The sequence below is a fragment of the Rhynchophorus ferrugineus genome, unplaced genomic scaffold (genome assembly GCF_030347505.1).
Source record: "Rhynchophorus ferrugineus isolate W39M unplaced genomic scaffold, kcgeb_rfMv2 rfM8, whole genome shotgun sequence".
Classification (NCBI taxonomy): Eukaryota; Metazoa; Arthropoda; class Insecta; order Coleoptera; family Curculionidae; genus Rhynchophorus; species Rhynchophorus ferrugineus.
Window position 1 is genome coordinate 36525299 of NW_027472587.1, and position 23450 is coordinate 36548748.

At 33.3% G+C, this 23450-nt stretch overlaps 1 long non-coding RNA gene across 1 annotated transcript; it reads right to left on the bottom strand.

Annotated features, from left to right (window-relative positions):
- Positions 1-6091: 6091 nt before the first annotated feature.
- On the bottom strand, positions 6092-6402 carry LOC143201185 (uncharacterized). Its single transcript, XR_013006901.1, has 3 exons — positions 6341-6402; positions 6200-6273; positions 6092-6143 (listed from the first exon to the last, which is right to left on the bottom strand). It is a non-coding gene; the product is annotated as an uncharacterized LOC143201185 (long non-coding RNA).
- Between the last annotated feature and the right edge of the window lie 17048 nt (positions 6403-23450).

Genomic DNA, 23450 nt, shown 5'->3' on the forward strand with positions numbered 1-23450 from the left:
CCATAACGAGTGTGATTCGGAGTGTTAATGCAAAGTACTCTAAAAGACTATTGCATCCCAATGTACTCGCGAAACAGTTAAATGTGCGCGATGACAATGAAGTGCGTAGGCTCAAACGCAAACTGCCATACGAACTGATTAATAGACGCAGAGAGTGAGATTTAATAATCTTTAGAATAAGCTAGAATAGTTTTTAGAATAAGTTGGGATACACTTTAGAATAAGTTAGAATAGTATCTACAATAAGATGTAGATTATAAGTTGTACAGTAGATTACTTGCTGAAGTGATCTTCTACATATCAGGATGGTTATATTATATAACTGAAATCATATAATAATACTTATTGCCCACGGGCAGATTGTTGACGTTCTAGGAGATTAATAAAAAAATGTCTGTGTTGTGCTGAATGCCAAGTACTGCAGCTTATAGTATGGCTTCGTTCAATAAGTATTACTACTTTAGATACGCCTATTAGGAAAAGCCGAAATTAATTTTTCTTAAGCCTCGTATTACCAAACCTTAGTTTTATTCTTCGGGTGATCTTTTTATTCACTTTATTTCAAATTTCAACAATATCTGTATCGTTTTAGTATGGAAAATCAAAATATTAAAATTACTGTAAAGCTAATTCTTTGATTTTTGTTGTTGGGACCTATTGTTTGTTTAGTCTGTCATAATTGGTAATCTATTAGAAACGGTCTATTATGCTTCTATTCTGTCAGGTTGCTTACTAATATACGGCTCTTAGCAGTTATTGTTACGAGTACAATATTAACGGGCGTAATCTGCTCTATATTAGATTAAAATAGAATTTCGTCTTTAATTGTTATATTCCTTTCCTAGCATGGATTTGTCATAAATAAACTAGATTGATAATATTTTTGATCTTATCGGAATTGCCTTTACATCGTGAATAATAACATAGTAACGTATTATCTTATATTTTTTTTCATATGAGTCATAACAATTTGTCTTAATCTTCATAGCTACTATATTTAAAAGCGTTTCGTTTTACAATATTCGATTTATCGAACTTATGTTAGCACCCAGTCTTCTGTAAATGGTTTAAACTAGCGTTGGGAACTTTAGACTGAAATTGACTGTCGACTGTTCAATAACTGACTACTTTTACTATCGACTGTTTCAGTCGCTATTTTTGGTTCGACTGATTTTACTACTTTTTACCAGTGACTGTATCAGTCGACTGTTTTCAGTCGCTATTTTAGGCCCGACTGATTTTGTTACTATTTACTATCGACCGTTTCAGTCGACTGTTTTCTCTACTATTTTTGGTTATATTTTGGCCACCAAGCCGGCTATGATAAATATTTGTAGGGTATTATTCTATTCCATAGAAAATTCCATTCTTTTTTACAGATCCACAGAACATTCGAGTATATTCTACTTCCATTAAAATGAAATTATTAATTTCATTTTAATAGTATTCAGTAATTATTTTTCCTTTTCTTTTCTAAAGTTAGTACGTGAAGGAATATGTACATATCCGTCTCGCTTATACTACCGTTGTAAAATATAAGCACATATAATAATAACTGGCCCAAGCAATTATCTCCGTCCTTTTCTCTCTCACAATTTATACAGGAAAGGATTCATACATCTTCGTCTGACATCACGAATTGTAAAAAAAACTGTCGAACCATTCAATAATTATTACTATTTTCAGTCGATAGTTTTTTGACTATCGACTGTTTTTCGACTATCGACTGTTTTCAGTCGATAGTTCCCAAACCTAGTTTAAATCTGTTTTGTGGTCCATGCTTATATGCTCATGAGGACAATAACTCTATTGATACGAAAATTGACAAATAAATCCAATATTTTATAAATTAAAGTATGTTACACCAATTTCAACTGTTGGAGAAATTATGTTGGAGACTTTCTTAGGTTAGGATAATCGCCATTGACCCTTAATTCACCTCCGGTCCACTTTAATTTACGAAATACTTCCTCGAGGCGTTCTGGAATAAGGGATAAGAGGGGATATTAGGGAGTGTGTACCCTTTTCAAGATTCATTTCGGTTTTAAGCTTACCGACGCTGGTAGTTGTTAAAGTTCTGTTTCTGAAATACTAAGATAATGAAATTGCACGTATTCTGATCGATTTTGTTTCACTTTAAAATGTAATTTATTGAAAAAAAATTTTGATACTAATAAAAATATTTTGTACGATTTTTTCTTATGTTTCTGGTTACTCATAGAGAGAAAAAGCCTAATACCAACACACCAGTTTTGGTTTATTAACAAGCACTCAACAATAGACCAGGTCCACAGAATAAGAGATGTTATTGAAAAAGCCTACGAAAGTAAAAAAGTATGCTCAGCTATATTCTTAGATATGCACAAGCCTTCGATAAGGTTTGGCATGAAGGCCTTGCTCATAAACTACAAAAAATGCACACTGAACTTTTAAAATCATACATTACAACCAGAATGTTTAGAGTTACACAAGAAGAAGCTTACTCTACAATAAAAGAAGCTAAAGCAGGTGTACCACAAGGAAGTGTACTGCGGCCAATGCTTTATCTACTCTACACTTGTGATATACCACAATTGGAGAATATTACGATGGCTACATTTGCTGATAATACTGCGATTATAGCTGTCGGAGACAATAGTGAAGAAAGCTCACGAAAATTACAATAGGCAAGTGACATTATAAATAATTGGACACAAGCTTGGAAAATAAGAATTAATGAAAGTAAATCTGTACATGTGCAGTTCATCTATAAACAGACCGTACAAGCACCATTAACATTAAATAACACTATCATTACATATAGCAACAACGCTAAATATCTTGGAATGAATCTCGATGCAAAACTTCGCTGGAAGGAACATATAAAGAAGAAAAGAAAAGAACTGGAATTGAAATATAAGAAAATGTACTGGCTAATTGGAAGAAAATCACAATTATCAGTACATAATAAATTGCTATTATATAAGCAAATACTAAAACCTATATGTATATACGGAGTTCAGTTATGGGGATCTTCTGCAAAGAGTAATATAAATCAAATACAAATGTTTCAGAACAAAATTCTGAGAAGTATTGTGGGTGCACCCAAATACTATAGGACCGATTACATACATCGAGACCTTCAGATAGCCATAGTTAGTCAAGAAAGAAGAGAATTTCAAGGGGGCATGAGGAAAGACTCCATTCTCACACGAATATTGAAATATTACAACTATTGGATGCCACCAGAACAGGACACGGACTCAAAAGAATCAAACCATTTGATCTTGTGTAGTATTGTGTAGTGAGGTGCATATGTATAAACATTATTTCACCGGAGACTGAGATAGGGGCGATGGGTCCTCCTGGTTATATACCTAGATTTAAGTTATAATTAATACAAATTGTAGGTTACTCGAAAACGACTAGTAATAATGTAATAATTAAATAATAAAAAATCTCAATAATTCTGCATATTCTTGCATTTTACACCGATCACCATCGAGTAATGTTTTTGTAGGTCGCTAGTAAGCTTATACAAATAAAAAAGCTTATAGAAAAACATAACAACATTTAAACATAACAACGAAAGAAATGTCTAGCTGAGATTCTGATTATTAAATGGTGAAAATTAGATGTTAAAGGCTCCTCGATTTCAAGATTGGCAATATTTTCAAATTAATTTCTTAGAAATTCAACAATCTGCTCGTGGGTAATAAGTAATATTATATGATTTCTGTTATATAACATAACCTATCCTGACCTGTAGAAGATTGCTGTACAAATGTATAATCTAAATCTTATTCTAAATACTATTCTAACTTATTTTAAAATCTATCCTAACTTATTCTAAAGACTAGATAGAGCAAAAATAGAAATGGTCCCAAGACACTACCTTACTCCAGTCGAAATAGGTTTAAGTGTTGAGAATGGCCCTTTATTTTATAAATAAATGTTTAATACAATAAGAGAAAAAGTATTAATAAATAAATGGTTTTTCTAAAATAAATTATATTCATAAAGCAAATTGGCTAACGGTAAATTTGGCAACATCTTTGACTAATATACGAATAGTGGCGAAGGTACCCGAATCTCCGGACCTCGATGCTTTTTAATGTATCCTCAGTTTTGCACGAACAATCGTATTATTTTGTGTTTAAAATTTTAAATATTGACTTTTATATGTTGCAGTATCAGTTTTCGATAAAATTATTAACGATGTAATAAAATCGCATGAATTCCAGCCATCAATTTTATAAAATTATGGTTGAACGCAATCTTGATGTTACTTTTATTGGGTAATTTCGATATTGAAAACGGCAAAAGTTGCTTATAAAAGTGTATATATGTTTCACCATAATAACCTTATCTGCGAAATATATAAAGTTGCGGAACAGTCGTTTCGGCAAATCTAATCATGAAAATCTACGAGAACTTTCAAAAACTGAAGCATCTACTCGAGTATATTTTAAAGTTCGAGTCGTTCTCCTTCTTCCGCTCTTGGATGGATTTATTAACGGGTACGGCGGGGGTTTCCTTTGGCGGACGCCAAAATGTCTTCCGTCCGGCCGTGTCGACGAAGCTTGTTATTTTCGTGTTTGTTGTGTTAGCGTCGTGTTTTTAACCTGTTCTGAATAAATTGTCAGTCTGCCAAACAAAACCATTACTTTTATACATTTGTTTGATGATTTAATACCGAATTCGTATAATTATGTGTTTATATATATATATATATATATATATATATATATATATATATATTCACATACATATATACATATACATATATAAGACAGTCGAAACAGTCGATAGTCAAAAAACCAGCCAGGGGTGTGCAACTGCAATGGTAAGTAGTGGGGCAAAGTTTCGCTTAGTCCAATCATTGGCGGCGCTGACAACGCGAATTTGATTGGTTAGTTTAAAATAGTTATGTAGGAACCTGTAAGGAAAATACTTTGCTTTGATTGGTCTGCCATTTCCCCTGATTATTTTGTGACGTCACATTTATTGGCCAATAGTATTTAAATAAAAATCAAATTTAAATTTTAAACTTAATTTATTAAAATAAAATCCTATACAAATATACATAAGTGTAAATAATATAAATATATATAAACAAAAAGCAAAAAAAAAAACAATTATGAACTCTATTCTAGGCAATATTAAAATATCTATAATTCTTCTATAACGCCTTCCCATATATGTTTAGTGCCATCAATTTTATGGGATCTATTAGAGTTCTAACTTATCTTGATATATTGAAGGTAAACTTTAAATCCTTCCCTGTTGATATTGCATTAACTTCATTAAACCAAAAATACAATCACAGCTCATAATAACTTAAAATTTGGTCTTGAAAATCATTATGGATTGGACAGTTGAAACACTAAAAATTTATGTGTTTTTTAAAAATATTTAGATTTTAGAGTATTTAATCTGTGGAACTACTTAATATAGAATATAGACAAATATTGCATGTTGTCTCTTTTTCAGAAGTTTTGTTAAATCGCCTGAAATAAGATTAAAATACAATATTAGACTCGTTTTCCTCAGAGCAAAATTCTCTGGCACTGAAAATATAGACTCAGCTGGTGATTTAACAACCTCAAGTAGTACTAGATCCCCCGTTAAAAAAGAATATAAGTTATCTAACATGTTCATCTTCTTCACAATTTTCTCCGGGAGAATGATGTGAAAAAGTTGAAGTGATGAGCCCTTTTAAAAATTTCTCGAACATACTAGGGGAAAGATGTTGTTTCTACCTCCATGACCTCTAATAGATCCAACAAAATTTTTTAAGCAATCTTGGTTAAGATTTGTTAAACAAATGTAGTTATTTGTAAATTTAGACAAAATAGATTTCTTTAAGGTAATAAATCCCCTAAAAGTAGCAATTAAATTTATTGATGGCACCATAACAAATATTTTCTTAACAAGGCAATCAAATTTAAATATATAATTCCTCTACTATAAAGTATTGCAAATATTTTAGGGATATTTTACAATTAAAAGTAGTATTTATTACTACTAATTATCCAGTTATATTAATTGTTACCTTCTTGTAAGACTTCTTTATGTAGATACATCACACTGACAGCATATGAACAACTTGGTAGATTAATTGAATTTTATCACTACTAACATCTTCATAAGGTTTTGAATTTCTATAAACAAACAATATATCAACAGACATGTAGTAGATAGATGATTTTATATGTACCTGATAAAACCAATGATGGATATGCATTTACCCTAATACCTGTTCGTGAAGGAAGGATAATTCTAAATTTTTCACTAAAATGTCCATAACAAACACCATGACGTTGATATATTTACATTGTGGTTTATCCAGGTAACTTACTACTATTTACTTGATCAACCCATTTTTGGAAAGGAGCGAGATCATTCTTTGGGAAACGATGTTTAATTTCCGTAGTAGAATTTTACCCCGGTACACTACATATTTTACTACACTGACGCATTGTCATCAATTTTTATATTATTACTCCATAATAATTAATGTAAAACAGAAAATATGCACAACGTAAAACGAAAATTTCGTGATCTAAACAAAAACCATAACCTACAAACAACAAACATAAAAATGGACGCCCATAGAAAATGCTGATTTCACACAATTTGATCGACCAATCACATTTCATGTTAGTGGCGGCACCAGGAATTTAAACTAGCCAATCACAATTTGCGATCGCAGCGCTACAGTTGATTGAACTAAACAAAACATTTCCCCAAGGTCGCCTATACCGTGAAATTTCTATTTTTTCTATGAAACCAGCGACGCACGCTTAGACTGTTATTTTCAATTCGTGATGTCATACCATTGAAAATTTAGGGAAAGTATGAAAGTAACTAGGAAAAAACGACTCTGTTTAAAAAATGGTGTAGACCGCCCTAATTTTTTATACAGTTTTGCTCGAAAGATTTATTAATAGCTACCCCGGCGAATTTCTTCAACTGACGGCCAAAACTTCTTTTGTCTGGCCCTGACGACCATAGACCTGACTCTATTTTGTTTACCGCCGTTACACGAACCTCTATCCGGACCGGGTTTTTTTTTCCGTTACCTTTTTCTCTATCCTGCAAAGTTGTTAGTCGAGCAGATTTTAGGCAGACGGTAAACTGAACTTTCGTTCGTTGATCTTTCGGGGACAATTTGACTTTTGGCGTTTTTTCTTCTCGGAGGAGAATAAAAAAGGTCGCTTTTTTTCACTTTTCCCGGGCTCCGTCTGCATTTTTTATGCAGGATCGGGAGTCAGTTTGTCCAATCGCTTTTCCAGTGTTTTTCGTTTTTTTTTGTTGCTATATTTTCAAATTTAAGTAAGTTTTACCTTCGCCTGCTATTATTTTGATAATTTATAAGGCTATGTTTAATTTTTAAGGATTTTTAATTAAATATAACGTTTAGTCTGACCTTCGGCAATATATTTATTACAGCAAAAAATTGTTGAATATCATTCAAACTAGTCCACTCATCAATTTATTTTCCATTTCTTAACAAAAAGTCTGATGGACACAACATAGAATGGCAAGCGATTCGACAGGTATAACAGAAGTAGTGTCTTGAGACCACTCCTGTATCTGCTCTACATTGCTGATATCTCAACAACAAAAGAAACAGTACCCGGAACATTTGCCGATGATACAGTTATCTGCGTAAGGCTGGACAAAAAGTACAAGTAGTAGCCAACAAGATCTGCAATTGGACTAGATACTTAAGAAAATACAGCTTAATAGCTCCATATTTGGAAGTGCCTTGGAATACATCTAGATGGTAGATTAAATTGGACACATCAGAAATCAAAGAGATTGGTTTTTCAGTCATCATAAAGCCAAGTTGGACTTATGGTGTGCATATAAAAGTAGTACGTAGCCAAAATAAAGTTCCACGATTAATTACCAACGCTTATCGCTGCATAACCAACAAGGAGCACAAACAACTGCACAGTTAGCTCGAAATCAAATGGATGTACACTATCTAAGATTTCGTCTTAAACATAAATAAGGTTGCTAAATCACTGCAACGTAGACTACTAGACAACACGTAGGAAATCATAAGATTGAAACGAACTAGAATTAGAACAAGCTACACGAAATTATTTACTGTAAGTGCATTGTTAACTTTAGTTTAAGTAGTTTAATTTTATTTTATTTTGGGAAATACATACTGATGTATTAATCGCGTAATCGCTTTGCTTGTGTATGAATGCGTGCACTACAACAGAATAGCAGTAATAAACTGATTTGTAGGTTAAGATGGTACTAGGCATATATTATGTAAGATGTAATCCATATATATAAAAATGAATCGTTCGTTAGTCTCGTTAAAACTCGAGATCGGCTGGACCGATTTGGATAATTTTGGTCTTGAATTATTTGTGGAAGTCCAGGGAAGGTTTAGAAGGTGAATAAATATCAAAATGCTCGAAATTAAATAAAAACAACAATATTTTTTCTTTGATGTCGAGGATCGAATCCGACAATAAACGTGGGCGAAAACTTTCTTAATTTCGGGGATCCTTTGTGATAGTCACGTTTCAAATTATGTGCTCTTTTTTTGTAGATTTTTTGTGATAGTGACAATTTACTGCTAAGTGCGAGAACTTTTCTTACGTTGATTAATTACAATTTATGATGCCGAGGAGAAGACGACCTGACTTAGGTCGTCGCACTCAATCAAATGTGCGAAGAGCTACCTCACATGCTAACCGCACTAATGACCAAAGAGTGACAGATCAAGAAAATAGTCGTATTGCTCTGTCAGAATTGCGTTCTTTAGAGAGTGACAATGAAGTAGATAGGCTTAGAATTCAACAAGTTCGTGTACATCAAACATAGTAATAGCGAGCACGACATAATGAAGTTGAGCGATTCCGCAGACACAGTGCTCCTGTGATCCGGGAACGAGCTGCATTCCACTATGATGCAGCAATAGATTATTGTACCGACAAATCGGTAACAATTGCGGAAGTGACAATAATTTGTAAATATTGCAAGGCGTTAAAATACAGTGGCGAATCTACTGGATTATGTTGTGCTGGAGGCAAAGTTAAATTGCCACAATTGCTCCCACCACCAGATCCTTTACGCTCTTTAGTTGTACGCTCAATTGTTCCAAGCGATACCCAAGCGACCTGATTGCTGAAACCACAACGGAAAATGATGGATACTCATTGTATCGTCGGCGATCAATTGCGGACAATGGGCGATCGGTAGTTGTGAAGGCAAGAAGACAAAATGTTGATGTAGACAATCGTTGGACCGTGCCATACTCCCCAATATTATCCAAAGCTTTTGAGACTCACATCAATGTGGAACATTGTAACTTTGTGAAGTCGATAAAGTACATATGTAAATAAGTTAACAAAGGTAGCGATATGATCATCTTCGCTGTAACCAATGCAAATGACGAAATATCATAGTATCAGATGTGTCGCTGTGTAAGTAGCAACGAAGCAGTTTGGCGTGTCTTTTCATTTACGATCCATGAAAGACACCCTAGAGTAGTCCATTTGGCAGTCCATTTAGAAAATGGTCTGGAGGAAAAAAGTCGAGGATCCTAATGCGATCATTCAGAATTTTCTTCCGGGACAGTTGGTTTCCTTCAAATCAGTTGACACCGTTATGAACCAGGACTATCCCACGGAGTGTTTAAATTCACTGGAATTGCCTGGATTGCCACCTCACAATTTGCACTTAAAATTAGGATCAGTTGGCATCATGCTGCGTAACACTAATCAACCTCGACTGTGCAATGGACCAAAACTGGCTGTGAAAAAGATTATGAATAATGTCATAGAGACAACAATCATAAAGGGAAAATACAATGGAGAGGATGTCTTGATCGCGCGTATACCGATGATTCCAACGGATTTACCATTCAATTTTAAACGTTTACAATTTCCAGTACGTCTGGTCTTTGCGATGACCATAAATAAATCTCAAGACCAGTCGTTGGAAGTTTGCGGACTCAACTTGGAGTTTCCCTGTTTCGCGCATGGACAATTATACGTCGCGTGTTCGCGCATCAGAAAACCGTCATGTTTATTTATTTACGCACCACAAAAAATATAGTTTATCTGAAATATTTAAATTTATTAACAAACTGTATCATAACCTATGTATGTCTGTAAATATCTAAAACTCTGTTAAAAAGTATGAAATATCACGTGTAATTAATCGAAAATAATAATAAAAATTCATTCATACTGAACATTTCTTCGATTAAGGCAATACGAAGTCTACCGGGTCAACTTGTTAATTATAAAACGGCATGACAAGAAAACCTCAATGTAGCTTTTGGTCAAATATTATCAAGCAAGAATCACAGCAATTTTTAAATAAATATCTCTAATATATCACTTGTTTTTAATTTACGAGTGTTATTCCTAAGATACTAGTAGAAATAGAAACACAAATTATAATAATAATCCGCTATTTGAACATCATTTTTGCAGTTTGTTTACAGTTTCAGCTTTTTAACGAATTTATTTTGATCATTTATCTAATATTTTATAGTAATAAATTACTTTTTATACTATCAATCAATTATACTCAGTGTAGAATGAAAATTTGTAGTAAGACACGTATTTTATTTTTATTAAGCGGTTATATATAAGCTTTTGTCGTAAAAATAAATAAAACTATAAAATATCCAGTCTCATAATTTTTTTTTCATTACAAATAATTACTGTCGAAAGCCTTAGTTGTCAACTTATATTCCTCCGAATATCCGACGATATTTTACAGGAGCTCAAACAAATACCGACCTGACAGAGGTGTGATATTAATTAAAACTTCTCCGTCCAATTTCTCTTAATAATAAAGTAGTTTTTTAGGACTTTGACATTCTTGATACTTAATATCATAATAAATAATTCCGCAGAGAGCCAGATTCGATAATGGGAGCTCAATATTTCAACGCTATCACGTTGATTGAGATTAATCACTGATATTAAAGTTCGGTTTTCAATTATTTTTTTAATATGAGTTAATGTCAGGTAATAGTTTTGGCGTTCTGTTTAAAGAAACCCACTATGTATCATATTATTTATAGAATATAACAGGTTAATTGAAAAGTCCTCGGCCTACCATAGTAAAACACATCTTTTGGTAAAGTTAGTTCTTTTTATTCAACATAATTCCGTTCAAGAGTGATAGACTGATTATAGCGACCCTCCAATATTTCGATACCATTTTTGCAGTACGATTTGTCTTTTGCTTTAACATAAGCCTCAATTTCGGCGATCACCTCTTCATTTGACAAAAATTTCTTCCCGGTGAGCATTCTTTAAGATCTGAAGACAGGAAATAGTCGCTGGGGGCAGAATAAGAGGAGGCTGGAGAATATGATGGATGAGGAAGCAATTCGAAGCCTAATTAATGGATTTTTGCCATCGTTCGTTTTCACTGACTTGTGACACGGTGCATTGTCTTGGTGAAGCGGCACTTTCTTTTTCTTCAAATGCGGCCGTTTTTCGGTGATTTCGTACTTCAAACGGTCCATTAACGCTATGTAATAGTCGCTGTCGATGGTCCTTCCTTTTTCAAGGTAGTCAATGAAAATTATTCCATGCGCATCCCAAAATACAGACGCGTCAGTTGGACTTCGGACTGTAATGATAGAGCCATGTTTCATCCATGGCCACATATCGACGCAAAAACTCGGGTTTATAACGTTTGAACACTGCTCCGAATCATCAAGTCGTCGTTGTTTTTGATCAAAAGTGAGCTCGCGTGGCACCCACTTTGCACAGAGGTTTCTCATACGCAAATATTTGTGAATGATATGATGTACACGTTCAGCTGATATGTTTAGAGTGCCTGCTATTTCATTCAATTTACGGTTATTCAAAATCATTTTGTGGATTTTTTAATGTTTTGGTCGGTAACAATCTATTTTGAGCGTCGACTACGTTCACCGTCTTCGGTGCTCATTTAACCACATCTAAACTTACCATACCAATCCTTGATGGCTAATTTTCCTGGGGCAGTGTCCGGAAACTCGGTATCAAGTCAAGTTTTTTCTTCAACTGTATTTGTAAAAAAACAGGTATACGTGAAGAAACGGTTAAAATAATTTCAAAAACAGTTGAAAAACTTTAACTTAGAAATAGATCAGCTTCCAGAACCAAGAAATAATTTTGTGTTAGTAATCTCCTAGAACATCAACAATCTTCTCGTGGGCAACAAGTATTATGATTTCATATGATTTCAGTTATATAATATAACAACTTATAATCTAAATATTATTCTAGATACTGTTCTAACTTATTTTAAGCTCTATCTTAACTTATTCTAAAACCTATTCTAAGTTATTCTAGAGAGTATTAAATCATTCTATGTCTATTAATTAGTTCGTATGATAGTTTGCGTTTGAGCCTATGCACTAGACTGTCATCGTGCACATATAAGTGTTTGGCGAGTGCATTGGGATGCACTAATGGCCTTTCAGAGTACTTCGCACTAACACTCCGAATCACACTCGTTATGGGTTCTAAGGGGATATCGTGCTGAATTAGTTTATTGGACACGTAATATGGGACATCGAAGATGACGCGCAACGCTTTATTCTGTAGTACCCCAAGTAGTGATTTATACAGCAAAACCTTGTTATCTAATGGTAATTTAGATTTACGCCCTATCAGCCAATACATTTGGTTTAGTTTAACCTCAAGCGGTTTGCGTTTTGTTACTATATATCAAACCTCGATCAAAATGCATTCCCAGATATTTAACGTTGTCTGCTTGCGGAAGTTCATGATTATACAATTTTACCGACGGACATGTGCTTCTACAAAGGGTGAATATCACATGGGTAGCTTTTGTATCATTTGCTTTGATACGCCACGTTTTCAACCACAATTCGACTTTATTAAGATGAAGTTGAAGGTTTCTTATTGCTGATATTGGACCCTCGTGTGATGATAAAACTGCTGTATCATCAGCATATGTTGCAACAGTAGTGTTTCTTGAGGTCGGTAGGTCAGCTGCATACAATAGATATAACAATGGGCCAAGAACACTGCCCTACCAAGAAATAATTTTAACTATTATAATGGCTATCTGGAGTGTAAGAAATAGATATTTGTCTAATTTCACATTGGCAATCCACTTCATTTCACAGTGAAACAGATTTCACTAACGACTAATTGACCTAAAATGAGAAGGTTAGAAGCTGTGTTAGTGGTGAATTTGCCGTAATTATCAGGAAGAATGTTACATATGAAAATTTCATGTATGAAACACGGCAGATACAAACAACATCTGTACAAAATCTAAGAATTTATGTGTTTTTCTTCAGAATTTATGAAATCACTTTATAATTGGAGGATATTTTAGTATTAAATTTTATAATACATACATTTTGGGGGTCGAGAAAAATACTCCATTACCAAAAGATGTAACATCAGGAATAAACTAGTCAAGAGAAATTCGACTATTAGCCAGAAATTTCGAAAAGGATGGCAGCCAAAGAGATAAAGCTGTGCTAAATAAACTGGGCCAAAATCATCTAGTTGTAATGTATTCCATGTGTCTTTTTAAATTAAAAAAAAACATTGTACCAGGTTTCTATTTGTTTGAAACGATATGTTGCAATAATGTACGAAGATTTTTATTTAAATTTTCACAAAGAAATTTCTTTCTGGACCACTGTGTAGTATTTTCTATATTCTCTCTATCAACACTATTCTTTAACAATATTATTACCAAACTTTATCATTCACTATTATATGTGTCATTGACTGTTTTTATATATAATTAAGATATTTACTATTCTTTAAATTTAATTTGATATTTGAATTTCTTCACAAGATTTATTATCAGTAATGTCAATAACTTCATCAAGGCTCTACTTGCCGAACAATCGTCATCCGTCGCACGGTCATAATTCTAAATCAATCTGCGGATTTAATTTAATCAATCAAATGTCCTTGGGAATATAAAGCCTTTCGAGATAAAAAATCTTTGTAAGGAAGCAGATTAGATTTGGTCTCCCCTAAAGTCCGAAAACTCAACTGTTCGAAAGCTCACCCTTGTACACAATTCACCTTCGGCCACCCCTCGATGTTTGCGACCTCTCTGCATTGTAAGATGTAAAATCGCCCCTTTCTCACAGGTAATATTGCCATTTCGTCTGCCTATTTTTTTTTTCGGAAGATACCGTTTGACTGAATCTATAAATTTAGTTTAATCAGAAGTTTTTTTTTTAAATTAGGAAGAAACGATGGTACAGAAAGACCGATACTAGGTAAATAGTATCAGTATTATTATAACTAATAACTTTATAGAAACGAAGAAAAATAGGAATTAATTAATAGGCCAACGAATTTTTTAAAGAATTTAAAGCACATGCCATTATTATAACTAGTTATTCACTATCTAGTCATTCCCCTACCGATCTACCCCCTCCCCCCATTCATGTTTCTTGATTCTTTCGCCCGCCATCCTCGAAAACTCCCATCGAGCAGATTCTCGCCCTTCGGCCAAATAAAGTTTAATTGTTCGTTTTTTCCTTTTAGGTTTGCAATTGGCCTTTTAAAAATAACGAACTTTTGTTTGCCGGTTGTCCTCTCTTTTAAAATGGAATTAGAACGTTTGAACTGGAGGTTTTAATTTTAGTGAAATAAATATAAATGCTTAAGTAGGATTTAGGATAGCAGCAGTTTATAAAAATGTATGTTAATATTTGTAAATAATGTCAATATATGTCAAGTATTTTTTAAGATTGAGCTGTTATCATAACTGGTAACTGTTTTTTTTTTGTTTACTTACATCTTTGAGATTTTTCTAACTAGGTTTAGTCTAAGATATATTTCCATATTATATTCCAACTTTGAAGGGAAGTTTTGTACTGATAAGTATCTATAGTATTTCACTGACTTGTGACACGGTGCATTGCCTTGGTGAAGCAGCACTTTCTTTTTCTTCAAATGCTGCCTTTTTCGGCGATTTCGTCTTCGGGCGAACGGTTCAATAACCCTACATAATAGTCGTTGTTGATGGTCCTTTTTCAAGGTAGTCAGTGAAAATTATTCCATGCGCATCCCAAAATACAGACGCCATAACCTCACCAGCCGACCGTTGCGTTTTACCACGCTTTGGAGCGGGTTCATCGGGTGCAGTCCACTCGGATGACTGTCTGTTGGACTTCTGAGTGAAATGATGGAGCAATGTTTCATCTATTGTTACATATCGACGCAAAAACTCGGGCTTATGACGCTTGATCATCACCAAACACTACTCCGAATCATCAGCTCGTCATATTTGTGAATGATATGATGTACACGTTCAGTTAATATCTTTACAATGTCTGCTATTACACTCAATTTCAATTTACGGTCATTCAAAATCATTTTGTGGTTTTTTTTAAATGTTGTCGCCGGTAACAACCTCTTTTGGGCGTCCACTGCGTTCACCATCTTGGGTGCTCATTTTACTACGTCTAAACTTACATACCAATCCTTGATGGTTGATTTTCCTGGGACAGTGTCCGAAAACTCGGCATCAAGTCAAGTTTTTGCTTTAACTATATTTTTTCCCCTCAAAAAGCAATACGTTATCAACACGCGAAATTCCTTTTTATCCATTTTTTCGCAATAATAAAAGTTGCTTCCCTCAAAATGCTATAATTCACAAACTAGTAGCTAGATCACTTTGTAACCTATCATTTTTTAAGTAATCTTTTATTCTATTGTAAGAGAAAAGGCATTAATTTATAACATGGTGGTCGAATTTCGACCACAGAGCTATCACTATTATCTTAAATAATGCTAAGTAAAACAATAATTTCATTAAGAAAGTATTAATTTAAATATTTAAAGAATGGTGCATCATTAACACTGGTTGTTCGAATTCATCCTCAACATACATTGGATACATACATTGGAAATACATACATTGGAGTCTACATTGAATATACTGTTTTGTTAATTGTTTGATTAATTTTTCCACAAGAAATAACTAGTAATTATTTCGGTCATGTCTTCTCACTAAATAAAACACGTTTTATACAATCGATAATTAAAATGTATGTATTTATGTAAAATATTTGCCGACACTGACAATTATGGATGTTATTCCAAAATAACAGCTTTTTCTTTAATTTGAACCATTCATCGAACCATTCTTAATTTTATTCGAAGAAGTGCTGCTGTGTAGACGTGTGCCTCATCGATGCGAAAATGTGATAGTCGGGTGAAGCTACATCTGGAGAATATGGTGCGATACGAGGGTCTTTATTTACATTTCGGGAATAGGAAAAAAACAAATAGTTAAGCTACGAATATATTTTTATTGTTTTTCAAAGTACTCGCCACGATGATCGATACACTTTGGCATACGCTTAAACCAATTTTCAAAGCACTTATTCCATTCCGAATGAGGTATCTTTAAAACATGATTTTTGAACTCTTCAATAGCTTCTTCGGGCGATGAAAATCGTTGACCACGCAGCTTATTCTTCACGGATGGGAACAAAAAGAAGTTATTGGGTGCCAAATCAGGGCTGTACGGCGGATGTCCCATCAAATAGTCTCTTGTTTGAGTCGATGTGTGAGAGCTCGCATTGTCATGATGTAGAAAAATCCGGCGTCTCTTGTTTGTTTTCTTTATTTGACCGAAGACCTCTGGCAAACAAATGGTTGTGTACCAATCAGAATTTACTGTTCTACGATCCTTAGAGGCACTGTTGCAATATGACCAGTTTTCCCGAAGAAACAGGCCACATTTTTGATTTGGTTCATCTTGGAATACCTGTACAGTCGACTGCTGCTTACTTTCGGGCTCATACGAATATATCCATGATTCGTCACTTGTCACGATTTTATAAACGTCTTTCGAAGCAACGCGATTGAAGTTCTTAAGCATTTCTTTGCACCAGTCGAAACGAGCCTTTTTTTGGCCGATTGTCAAATTTTGTGGGATCCACGCGAACATAACTTTCGCACAGCTAAGTGTTCATGTAAAATCGCATATATGCTGGTGGAACTAATGCCTAGGGAAGCCTCAATCTCACAGTAGGTGACATGACGATGTTGCTTAATCATTTCGCACACAACATCGATGTTTTCTGACACAACAGCAAATTTAGGACGACCTTCGCGAAACTCGTCGGACACCGAACTACGACCACGATTGAATTCACTAAATCAGCGATACACGGTGGTTTTAGATGGAGCTTCATCGCCAAAAGTCAAATTAAGTTGATTGATGCACTCTTGTTGTGATGATCCACGTCGAAAATCGTAAAAAATCATCGCACGAAAATGTTCACGATTTGGTTCCATATTTTGCTTGGACGAAACTTTTAACTAAATATAAAATAAACAAATAGCGTCCGTGTGATAAAACGTTCTGAGTACTTATATCAAAAATGTCAAACTTTACGATTGAACCGTCAGATGGACTCATATGACAACAGTGTTGCCAATTCCCGAAATGTAAATAGTGATCCTCGTAAAACTACCATCCAAGTGATTTCAACATTTCGGATTTTGCTGTGTGGGACGGCTGTTGATTATGATGTTGCAAAGGTTTGCCTTTTCATGTTTTTGTTGAGCGTATCATGGACGTCAGTAGCTATCAGTATTAACTGTTTCTTGTTAATTCTTATTAATTTTGTATTAATTGTGAAAACCTTTGTTATCTGAAGTTTGAGTATCTGAAGACCTCGATTTATTAGCCATCATCAATGTTATGTACTTAGAATCTATCCAACCCGTCCATGAAATTACTGAAAAGGTCATATTTATGGAAAATTTGCTTTGTATTTTGGATCATAACAGTCAAAGCATACAAGGCATCATTATGAATGAATGTGTGGAAAAACATCATAGAAAAACTGCAAATTAACAATTATATTATTTCAAACTTCAATTTTTCATTCAAAACTATTATGTTTTGGAGTTATAAGTATAAGTTATATTTCAGATAAACACGGCTGTTGATTATGATGCTGCAAAGGTTTGCCTTTTCATGTTTTTGTTGAGCGTATCATGGACGTCAGTAGCTATCAGTATTAACTGTTTCTTGTTAATTCTTATTAATTTTATATTAATTGTGGAAACCTTTGCAAGTTATAATAACAGCAACTATTGTGACAACTGTGTAATATGTCCTCTTGTTTTTATATGCATTTTTTTTTTGGGAGAGATTTATTAAGAGTTTTCTTGCGGATAATCTCTAGCCCTGGCGTCGGAATGTCGTTTACTTAGCTCATACCACAAGCGTTGTGACAGTATTTTGCGGCAGCTGGAGGGATCCCCTATACATTTTACTTTCCATCTATTCGGAGTTGTCTAGAAATTTTCTCCTTATGGCGAGCAAACTTTCTCCCGATCTTATAACGGAACGTTTTAGTTCAGGTTTTAGTTACAGACCGTTTTTTTATTGACGTATTAGTGTTTTCGGTGGAAATGTTTCTCGAAACTTTATATGGAATAGCTTTTTTCTCTCATGCTAAGAGCTTAGTTTCCTAAAGTTTATTTCTTATTTCTGAGAAAATATATTTTATTTCACGTTCAAGCACTCTTATTACGTTATATTACTGTGTATTGTACAGTAATTTAATTGATTTCGTTTGCTTTTTAATTCAAAGCTTTAATTTCAAGCTTTTAATTCAGGCTATTTTGCTCAATCAACTGTTGCCATCCGTTGTGTTAATCGGGATTTTTTTAAAATATTTTAGTTGCTGAGATGGTACAACTATTCGTTATATTTATTTTTTTAAATCTATCTATTAAATTGTTACTATATTATTATGTTATTAATAACCTATAATTTCTCTTCAGTATAACTTAGATCTAGGAATAAGATATATAGATAATGAGAGGACTTACTGGGCTCTGTTATAAATATGTTTAATAGTAATTAACATTGTTTTTTTCTATTAAAATTGCTATAGTACACTACACAATATCAAATGGTTGGAGTCTGTCCTCATGTCTTCTTGAAATTCTACTGATGTATCTGAAGATCTCGGTGTAAGTAATCAGCCCTGTCGTATCTCTGTGCATCTACAATGCTTCTCAGGACTTTGTTCTGAAAAAATTGTATATGTACAATTATCAATTTCAAGTAACAAGTTGTTTAAAATATTGGAGGTTTATGGTGGATGGTTTTGCCAAAATCACATGAATATGAATGCTGTAGTATATTGGAAGGCCGTAGAGAAGTTTTGCATCGCTTTATTAGCCATCATCAATGTTATGTACTTGGAATCTATCCAACCCGTCCATGAAATTACTGAAAAGGTCATATTTATGGAAAATTTGCTTTGTATTTTGGATCATAACAGTCAAAGCATACAAGGCATCATTATGAATGAATGTGTGGAAAAACATCATTGAAAAACTGCAAATTAACAATTATACTATTTCAAACTTCAATTTTTCATTCAAAAATATTATGTTTTGGAGAAATAAGTTATATTTCAGATAAACACGTAAAAATATCGTAGAGTAGTTATTCTATTATAATATCATTATCAAATAAGTTTTTTTTATTATTTAATTGTTACATTGTTACTAGTCGTTTCCCACTAACCCACAGTTTGTCTTTATGATAACGTAAATCTAGGTATATAACTAGGAGGACCCATCGGCCCTACCTCAGCCTCTGATGAAATAATGTTTATACATGCCACTGCTGTCACCACGTTAGAGAAAAAGCAAAACACATTAGAACCAAAATAAAACAACTATACTGGTTAGTTGGAAGATACTCTCAACTTGATCCAAAATCAAAGAGGTTGATCTATAATACAACTATAAAGCCAATTTGGATCTATGGGGTGCAAATATGGGGTTGTACTAAAAATTCAAATCAACTAGTCACACAACGCTGTCAAAACAAGGTTCTTGGATTGATTACCAATCGCTATGTAACTAATGAAGAACTGCACCATGACCTGGAAATCAAATGGATTTACGAAGTTATCCAAGATTTCGCCTTGAAACACGAAAGAAGATTACTAAATCATACTAACGTGGAAGCAATACAACTGCTGGACAGCGCGCAGGATGTCAGGAGATTGAAACGAACAAAACCATACGAACTTATATAAAGTGTATACATTTAGTGTAAACTATAGCTATAAGTTAATAATTAATAAATAATTATAATTTTATAATTGAGGAATACATACTGATGTATTTTCTCGCACTCGTCTTACTTGTTAATTAATCCAAGTACATAGGAAAAGTGGTAATAAATTCATTGAAAATTAAGAATGTGCTAAGCGTATCTAATAAAGATGTTATGTCACTGCTATATTTTTTATTATATACACCTCACAACACAACACTACACAAGATCAGATGGTTTGATTCTTTTGAGTTTCTGTCCTGCTCTGATGGTATACAAAAGTTGTAATACTTCAATATTCTCATGAGAATGGAGCCTTTCCTCATGCCCCCTTGCATTTCTCTTGATTTCTTGAGTGACTGTAGGTTTCTGAAGGTCTCGATGTAGGTAGTCAGTATTGTCAGTCAGTATTTGGGTGCGCCCACAAGACTTCTCATGACTTTGTTCTGAAAAAATTGTATTTTTTGCTTATGTTACTCTTTGTAGAACATCCCCATAATTGAACTCCGTATGTCCATATAGGTTTCAGTATTTGCTTATATAATACCAATTTGTTATGTACTGATAATTGTGATTTTTTTCCAATTAGCCAATACATTTTCCTATATTATTAAATAAGTAAAACATAAACAAATATTATTTTTCATTCAACTTTTGTTTTGTTAAATAAGATAATTGATATCTGCTGGGTTTTTATATATATAACGTCCAATTAAATCTTAGTTTTAGAAATTTAATTAAGAAGATATACAGAATTTCTGAAATTGTTATTGTTAATATAGCCGGAGTGTATATCTTCTATAGTATTTATTATTTCAGAAAGATTTATTCAGAAGGCTATAAGAGGTTTTCAGTGTCTGGCGTCTGAGGATTGTTTTTTAGTTGGCTATAATTCGAAATAACGAGGAGTGTGTTTTCGTTGCTAGTTAATTTACAAAATTATGAATTTCGATATTCATTAGTAACCTAATGGTAATCTTTATAATTGTGTAAATGTTTAAAGCTTTAAAAACAAATAAATTAAAATAAGTAATCGCAGTACAGATTTGGCTCTCTCTGTCTTCACTATCACTTTTTTTTTTATTGAACAATCTAGTTTAGAATATAAGTGTGTATTAATTTTTTTGTGTCATAATTCATTGAAATGTTTTCTTGTCTAACATTTATTACTCTTAATTAGCGTTGGGAACTTTGTTGATAGTTCGATTGATTGTATTACTATTTACTATCGATTGTTTCAGTCTTATACTTTTGGTTACTATTTTTGGTTCTACTAGTTTCATTCGACTGTTTTTTAATATTCTGACTCTGTCGTCCTAGCCACATCGTTTAATATATACTTTTTTGATAGTTTGCTTATAGATAACAATATATTGTATATTAATATAGCAACATTTTGGAACTATATTTTTCAAGATTATTAATGCAATAGGACAAAAATATTAAAATTGTGAATGATGGCAATAATAAATAATTTGTTTTTCATTGACTTTTTCTTTTCGATCTAACCCTCCGTTTTTGTTCAAACCTTTTAATTATCAAAACCTCTTTCCTAAAATCTTGAGAACCAAATATAGATTCGAAAGTTTTCAGAAATTGCATGGATTCGAAACGATTTGAAGAATTTTCTCACAGTAGCTGTTAAATTTCGTAAAAAAATATTAATAGTACAGAGGTGATAAACTATATTCAATATTTATACTAAATATTGTTAACAGGTAAATTTTCTGATAGGAAAACTCTTCTTTAATATTCAACAATTTATTTTCTTGGCTATAAAAACATACAAGAAAATAATGATAGTCGCTAGACTTTTTATTTAAGATTTATATTATCTTTTTTATAATTTATTTTTATTATTGTATACCTCTTCGGTAGAATGATGTATTAAGCGAACAGTTCTATGGTTTTGAGAACATTTTACTACTGACGAAGAATTTATTACATCTGAAGATATTTTGATAAAACACTAGCTAGAATGAATGAAATAATTACACCAGTTAATACAACAATTTACAAATTAAGCAGTATTTGGAAATGCCACTTATTGGGCTTTTAGAAAACCCATTATATTTTTGGCAAGCTCATAAATTGATATTACTTAAGTCGTTTTATTTAGTTTTGAACTGTTTTTTATATTATTTCTGTGTACTGGCCTAAAACCAGGCGGTGGAATGCATGACGTATACTTCGCAAATCCATTTGATTTCCAGATCATCGTGCAGTTCTTTCTTGGTTACGTAGCTACAAGCATTGGTAATCAATCGAAGAACCTTGTTTTGACAGCGTCGGAGATTGTAGTTGATTTGAATTTTTAGTGCAACCCCATATTTACACCCCATAGGTCCAAATTGGCTTTATAATTGTCTTATAAATCAACCTCTTTGATTTTAGATCAAGTTGAGAGTATCTTTCGACTAACCGGTATAGTTGGTTTATTTTGGTTCTAATATGTTTTGCTTTCTGTCTAACATGATATTTTCAATTTGGTCTACTGTCAAGATGGATTCCGAGGTATTTAGCTGATTCTGCTCGAGGAATCGGGCATCCATTGAGTGATATAATTAAGTTTTTGTTATATCGCCGCAATGCTTTGAATGATGAATGTTCCACTCTTTCGTCCATTTGTAGATTTTGTTGACTGCCACTTGTACATTTTCTACTACCCTAGGCAGAGATATGTCGTTTGCCATAATAATTGTGTCGTCAGCAAAGGTTCCAAGTAGTGTTTCTTTTGTTGTTGGAATCTCAGTAGTGTAGAGCAGATATAGGAGAGGTCCTAAGACGCTACCTTGTGGAACTCCAGTCGAAATAATTTTAAATCTTGAGAACACCATTTTGTGCGATACTCTAATTTTTTTTCCGAAAAGATATGACTCCAGCAGTTGACAATAGTTACGCGGTAACAATTTGCTCATCTCACAGATTGATCCAAAATTCCAAACCCGATCAAAAACTTGTGAGACATCCAGGAATATTGCAGGGCAGTATTTCTTTTCCTCAAACGCTTTTTCAATATCCGCAGGTGCTCTGTGCACTTGATCGAATGTTGAGTGGTGAATAAAATTAATTATTACTTTGTCGAAAAAAATTAAACCGAAATTATTTGTATATAGATCAAATTAGTTCTATAGGAAGTATATAATAACTAAAAAGTCCAAAATAATACATTTTTGATTATTTCCACCAAATATAAACACACATACCCTACGCGTTCTTATTTTCTAGAATATCCTTCCGAAAGCAGAAAGTGTCAAATTTCAGATTTGCTAGCAAATTTATACCTCGAGATACCGAGCCGCAAATGAAGAAACTAAAACACTATTTGGTATGCGCCCACTTAAGGACAGGTTAGTGGTGACGCGGTG